Source organism: Delphinapterus leucas, chromosome 18, assembly GCF_059928025.1.
Source record: "Delphinapterus leucas isolate spDelLeu-1000000601 "Yukka" chromosome 18, BTC_Dleu_Yukka2, whole genome shotgun sequence".
Classification (NCBI taxonomy): domain Eukaryota; kingdom Metazoa; phylum Chordata; class Mammalia; order Artiodactyla; family Monodontidae; genus Delphinapterus; species Delphinapterus leucas.
In genome coordinates this window covers 75,089,959-75,097,539 of record NC_143146.1, presented here as the reverse complement: position 1 = coordinate 75,097,539, position 7,581 = coordinate 75,089,959, and positions in this window count along the sequence as shown.

The window sequence follows — 7,581 nt, the reverse complement described above, 5'->3', positions numbered from 1 at the left end:
TCCATATATATGTGTTAGCATATGGTATTTGTTTTTCTCTTTCTGTCTTCACTCTGTATGACAGACTCTAGGGCCATCCACCTCACTACAAATAACTCAATTTCGTTTCTTTCTATGGCTGAGTAATATTCCATTGTATATATGTGCCACATCTTTATCCATTCATCTATCGATGGACATTTAGGTTGGTTCCATGTCCTGGCTATTGTAAACAGTGCTGCAATGAACACTGTGGTACCTGTCTCTATTTGAATTATGGTTTTCTCAGGGTATATGCCCAGCAGTGGGATTGCTGGGTCATATGGTAGATCTATTTTTAGTTTTTTAAGGAACCTCCATACTGTTTTCATAGTGGTTGTATCAATTTACATCCCACCAACAGTGCAGGAGGGTTCACTTTCACCACACCCTTTCCAGCATTTATTGTTTCTAGATGTTTTTGATAATGGCCATTCTGACAGGTGTGAGGTGATACCTCATTGTAGTTTTGATTTGCATTTCTCTAATAATTAGTGATGTTGAGCATCTTTTCATGTGCCTCTTGGCCATCTGTATGTCTTCTTTGGTGAAATGGCTATTTAGGTCTTCTCCCAATTTTATTTTATTTTTATTTATTTATTTTTTGCGGTACGTGGGCCTCTCACTGCTGTGGCCTCTCCCATTGCGGAGCACAGGCTCCAGACGCGCAGGCTCACCGGCCATGGCTCACGGGCCCAGCCGTTCCACGGCACATGGGATCTTCCCGGACCGGGGCACGAACCTGTGTCCCCTGCATCAGCAGGCGGACTCTCAACCACTGCGCCACCAGGGAAGCCCTGTTTGTATATTTTGGAGATGAATCCTTTGTCTGTTGTTTCATTTGAAAATATTTTCTCCTATTCTGAGCATTGTCTTTTTGTCTTGTTTATGGTTCCTTTGCTGTGCAAAAGCTTTGAAGTTTAATTAGGTCCCATTTGTTTATTTTTGTGTTTATTTCCATTACTCTAGGAGGTGGGTCAAAAAAGATCTTGCTGTGGTTTATGCCAACGAATGATTTTCCTGTTTTCCTCTAAGAGTTTTATAATGTCTGGTCTTACATTTAGGTCTTTATTCCATCTGGAGTTTATTTTTATGTATGGTGTTAGGTAGTGTTCCAATTTCATTCTTTTACATGTAGCTGTCCAGTTTTCCCAGCACCACTTATTGAAGAGGCTCTCTTTTCTCCATTGTATGCTCTTTCCTCCTTTATCCTAAATTAGGTGACCATATGTGCATGGGTTTATCTCTGGGCGTTCTATCCTGTACCATTGATCTATATTTCTGTTTTTGTGACAGTACCATACTGTCTTGACGACTGTAGCTTTGTGATATAGTTTGAAGTCAGGGAGCCTGATGCCTCCAACTCTGTTTTTCTTTCTTAAGATTGCTTTGGCTATTTGGGGTCTTTTGTGTTTCCATATGAATTGTAAAATTTTTTGTTCTAATTCTGTTAAGAATGTCATTGATAGTTTGATAGGGATTGCACTGAATCTGTAGATTACTTTGGGTAGTATAGTCATTTTCACAATATTGATTCTTCCAATCTAAGAACATGGTGTATTTCTCCATCTGTTTATGTCATCTTTGATTTCTCTCATCAGTGTTTTATAGTTTTCTGAGTACAAGTCTTTAGCCTCCTAAGGCAGGTTTATTCCTAGGTATTTTATTCTTTTTGTTGCAATGGTAAGTGGGAGTGTTTCCTTAATTTCTCTTTCTGATTTTTCGTTGGTGGTGTATAGGAATGCCAGAGATTCCTGTGCATTAATTTTGTATCCTGCAACCTTACCAAATTCATTGATTAGTTCTAGTAGTTTTCATGTGGCATCTTTAGCATTTTCTATGTATAGTATCATGTCATCTTTAAACAGTGATAGTTTTACTTCTTCTTTTCCAATTTGTATTCCTTTTATTTCTTTTTCTTCTCTGATTGCTGTGGCTAGGACTTCCAAAACTATGTTGAATAAGAGTGGCGAGAGTAGACATCCTTGTCTTTTTCCTGATCTTAGTGGAAATGCTTTCAGTTTTTCACCATTGAGTATGATGTTTGCTGTAGGTTTGTCATATATGGCCTATATTATGTTGAGGTAGTTTCCCTCTATGCCCATTTTCTGGAAAGTTTTTATCATAAATGGGTGTTGATTCTGTCAAAAGCTTTTTCTGCATCAATTGAGATGATCATATGGTTTTGACTCCTTAATTTGTTAATGTGGTGTATCCCATTGATTGATTTGCATATATTGAAGAATCCTTGCATCCCTGGGATAAATCCCCTTTGGTCATGGTGTGTGACCCTTTTAATGTGTTGTTGGATTCTGTTTGCTAGTATTTTGTTCAGGATTTTTGCCTCTATGTTCATCAGTGATATTGGTCAATAATTTTCTTTTTTTGTGATATCTTTTTCTGGTTTTGGTATCAGGGTGATGGTGGTTTCGTAGAATGAATTTGGGAGTGTTCCTCCCTCTGCAATGTTTTGGAAGAGTTTGAGAAGGATCGGTGTTAGCTCTTCTCTAAATGTTTGATAGAACTCGCTTGTGAAGCCATCTGGTCCTGGACTTTTGTTTGTTGCAAGATTTTAAATTATGGTTTCAATTTCATTACTTGTGATAGGTCTGTTTATATTTTCTAATTCTTACTGGTTCAGTCTTGGAAAATTGTACCTTTCCAAGAATTTGTCCATTTCTTCATGGTTGTCCATTTTACTGGCATATAAGTGTTTGTAGTAGTCTCTTATAATCCTTTGTATTTCTGTGGTGTCAGTTGTGATTTCTCCTTTTTCATTTCTAAGTTTATTGATTTGTGTTCTCTCCCTTTTTATTCTTGATGAGTCTGCCTAAGTGTTTATCAATTTTGTTTATCTTCTCAGAGAACCAGCTTTTAGTTTTATTGATCTTTGCTATTGTTTTCTTTGTTTCTATTTCATTTATTTCTGCTTTGATCTTTATGATTTCTTTCCTTTTACTGACTTTGGGTTTTCTTTGTTCTTCTTTCTCTAGTTGATCTCGGTGTATGGTTAGATTGTTTATTTGAGATTTTTCTTGACCTAAATAGACATTTCTCTGAGTAATGTAAATTTCTGTGGGCTGGCCTGGAACAGAAGCCTTTTCCTCTTGCCTCAAAGTACAAACGTGTGGTATTATTTCCATGGTAAATGTATTCTGAATTTCCAAAAGAAAATCTTACCAACAACTTTTAATGTACTGATACAAGCTATTTGTAAGCCAGCATCTACCTACATACCCAAACTTTTATCCATTACTTATTAAATACATACAGTGACCTGTTGTGTACCTGGCCTCATGCTAGGGGCTGAGGATGACTTCAAGAAGCTCACGGTTCTCAGGGGAAGACAGAGTGTAGCCGAAGCTCCTAAATGGGGGACGACATGATTCTCAGCGCTTTTACCTTGGCTCCTTCCTCCATAAAAAATATCAAAATTATATTCTACTGCTGTGTTGGTATAATGATAAATGTGATACAGGTTATATCATATTTACATATACGTATATATTTTGATGATTTTAAAAGAAATTAAAACACTTTCATGGGCCCCTAAGAAGTAGTGCGGGTCCCAGACCTCGTGTCTGCTGTGCCCTGGAGACAGGACAAGAGGAGCATTTGCAGAAGCGATGCTGGAGGTGAGAGTCGAAGGATAAACAGGAGTTAACCAGAAAGGCCATCACAGGAAGAGAGAACAGCACGGTCACAAACTTGGAAGTGCGAAGGGCAAGGTGAGGACCCCAAGAGGCACCCTAAATGGTAGAAAATGAAGTTGCGAAAGGTAGGCAGAGGCCAAAAATATAAAGATCTTATATGTTACTGTGAGAACAGTGAGGACGTAAGGGAGACAGCTGGGGACGTAGACATGGGACGCACCCAAATGAGCCTGTGGAAGGACTGCCCTGAGAGACTGCAGGGGGGTTGCCGCCACTTAAGGGGTGACGTGGGACACGAGCACGGCCCTCATTGACCTGACACAATGGGAAGGAGACGATGAGGATTCCAAAGGACGCAGGCTGCTCAACTGGATGTGAGGAAAGAGGCAGGAATCCGGGTTCTTATTTATCCCCTTCTCAGCCCTTTCTTTAGTGCTTGACTCCCCGTCAAACATACACCAACTCAAGCCAAGCAACCAGCCAGCTATGGGAACAGCCACCGTCGGAGGGATTTTTCCTGATCACTCTCCCATTCACCGGATTGGACTAATTCCTCCTGGTTTTTGACCGTCTCTCCAATCCCTCCTGTTCTGACACCCTATTTAAACCCAGTTCTCCACCTCTGAGGCTTATCAGTGTATTGATCACAATTTTGTACTTGAACTTTGACTCTGCACTCACAGCCATGAGGCGGAGGTTCATTCTGACCCCTTGGAACCATCCTCAGCAAGCCAGTGCCACATGGCCTCCCCACAGGGGAAGGGGATCAGACGTTCCTGCCTTCATTGAACTGGTGAATGGCAGAGGCATTGAGCTCAGAAAAAGAAAGTGAGTAACACTCCGGGGGAAGATTATTTCAGTTCTGAATATACTGACCCTCAGGTTCCAAAGGGCCAGCCTAGCAGACGTTAACCAAGGCTGTCAAAATGCGGTCCTGGAGTACAGGAGAATGTTCTGAGCTACAGATGGAGATGTGATGCAGGAGTGTGCAGAGAAGAATTCATGTAGAAGCCTCAGACGTCCTCGGAAAGCCCTGTGTGCAAGGTTGAACCCTGGCTAGCATCCAGGAACTTGACTTGGGGGTGTCCCCACTGTTCCCTGACAGGCGTGTCTCGATGGGCCTGAACTGTCTGTGCAAATCATCTGGTTTATGCTGAACACCTGCTTCCCTTCCGGGAGCCTGGAATTTTAGTACGTGCCAGGCAGAGGGTGCCTACGTGTCCAGCCCCCAATAAATCTCGGCCACCGAGTTGGTGAGGAGCTTCCCTGGGAGACAACATTTCTCCCACATTGTCACATTCGATGCTGGAGGAACTAAGTACGTCTGTGTGACTCCACGGGGATAGGAGTCTTGGAAGCTGGCCTGGCTTCCTCCAGACTTTGTACCATGTGCCTTTTCCCTTTGCTGACTGTGCTTTGCCTTCTTTCCCTGTAATATATCTGAGCTGTAAGCACGACCGTATGCCGAGTCCTGAGTCCTAGCCAACCACTAACCTGGAAGTGATCTCGGGAAACTCCAACACAGGGAGTTGTCAGGAACACCGGGTAATTCAATGCTGGGAATTAGAATGGAATTGATCCCCTCGCAATCTACATGGTTGCAGTGGACCGGCCACATGACCTGACCCCAGCTGGTCAGAGTGCAATGGTCCCTTTGCCTCATCCTGCAGACAAAAATGAAGATGGTGCCCTCCGATTGTAAAGCACACTGGTCTGAAATGCAGCAAAGGGTCAAGGGAAGATTAACGAAAGGCTCCTGGCTATGCCAGAAACAATACCTTATTTAACTAAGATTTAGAGCCATAGAAGGATACTCCTAACAAAATTCAAAAAACAAACAAACAAAAACCTAAGGTGTCATGGCCATGGCTATTCCCCCAAGCAAATCAAGGATAAGACAAGATTTCTGGCATTGGATGCAAGACCCCAAATGAAGTTGTTAAGGACCTAATTAAAGTTTTAAGGAAGCTGTGCTGTCACAAAAGCCTCAGCCCGTTCCACAGAGTTATGACTGTTCAATATTGCAGCATTTCCCGAACCAAGCACGCATATCAAACGTGCTCACCAGCACCTCTCAAACCCTCCCACCCCTGCCTTCACTGGTGCCGCCACCAGCGCCAACAGGGAACTCCTCCCTCGGGGCCTCTCTGAAGCGGCCCCGACTCAGGACCTGAACCAGCCGTATTGGCTGACCAAACACATCCAGCTAAGTGAGGCAGCAAAGAGATGCCATGAGACCGTTTCTGTCATTCATCCTACTAAGCTTGCTCAACAAGGCCTGGTGTATATTCTGCACCAGTAATCGATGCACTCAGGGACACGTCCTTCCCCCTTTCTAGTTTGATCTTGATTCCACTTCACTCTAGCTACATTTATCATTTATCCCATAAGCTGGATGGTGAGGAGTTGAAATTAAACCTGATCAAATCCAAGCTAATGAACTAGAGAAAGCCCGCACGGAGCCACGAAGGCCCAACGCAGCCAACAATAAATAAATAAATTTTTAAAAAAGCGCTTATTATCAAATCCAAGCTAACGGAAGAACGGACACCATCCAGAGAACCTGAACTCAAAATTGTGTCACTTCACAATACAGAAGCTACACATGACCTTGGACCGTCTCCCACCGGGAAGAATGTGAACATGTCTGAAGCGGCACAGAAGATAGCTGGATTATAGTCAAGTAGGAACATTTTGTGATTAAATATGTAATTGTCTTCAAATGAGACGTTAATAGAGGAAAAATACGTCTGAAAGTGTTGAGTTTCCAGAAGAAGTGTGACTGTTGTTTTTTTAAAAATGAAAAAAGAGAAAGAAAACTATAGGGGCCAACTCAAGAGTCTTCAGAGATGCAATGCTCAAAATAAAACAACAAACATACTTGCTGTAAGTATTTATGGATCCCCAGTTATCACAAGGGCAGGTACATCAGGGCCTAACACTCAGTCACTGAAAAGCACCCCCAACCTGTCTGACGACATCAAGGAAACGAGCACCACTGCCACTCAGTCATGTCCTTTGGAACATGGAACATTTGGCCCTCTCGATGAGAGATGGCTTTGGCTTCCTGGGAAATCTGTGCATCTGTGTTGAGAGATATCCCAGGTCTCTGATTGCCAGAGTCATACAAGGTTGAGGGATAGACCCTACGGGAGTCTGCTGCCACTGCAAAGGTAACAACCACCCACTTCACATGGGCTCCTGTTTCTACACCATTTCTTCCTCCTCTGGCCAGAGGTTATTCAAATGGAGACATGTAGGAAGATGAGAAGTTCACTGTAAGTTCTTGTCTGGGAGAAATATTCACGGAAGGCCCTCAGACAGCTTATTAACTCTGACCTTAACACAGCATCTTCATGCCTCATTCATCTCTTTGCTGGATTCATCCTCATAGTATAGATTCTGTTTGATATCTTTCAGGAGTGGTCCTTCTCTTTTCATTCTTGGGAAAGAAAAGGTGTATTTGCACATGGAAACAAACACATGATATAACAAAGTTACAAAATTAGACAAGTATCTTTGGGAAGGAGTTAGGCTGAAAACTTCCCAAAGCATTTCAGCTTCTCCAGGATGCAGGGTAGTGGAAAGAGCACAGGCTTTGGAGGCAAATGGTCCTGTGATTGACTCTCTAACTCTGCCTCCTACCATGTTAAGTGGCAATAATATTTCAAGGAGAGCATGGGAGATTTAAACTAGGAATTCATGTTAAAGACTGAAAGAAACACAACCTAAGAGTGAAAGATAATCAAGTCGTAACAATGCTAGTGGAAATTATAAAACTCTGGGATACAAGAAAAAGAGGGTAAAAGGATGTAATATGTAGGAAGGCAGCTAGGAAGCTGACAGTTTAGAAACAGAATTTCGCAAGACAGCCACACTATATAGAACAAGCTCTGAGGACATGTCATGG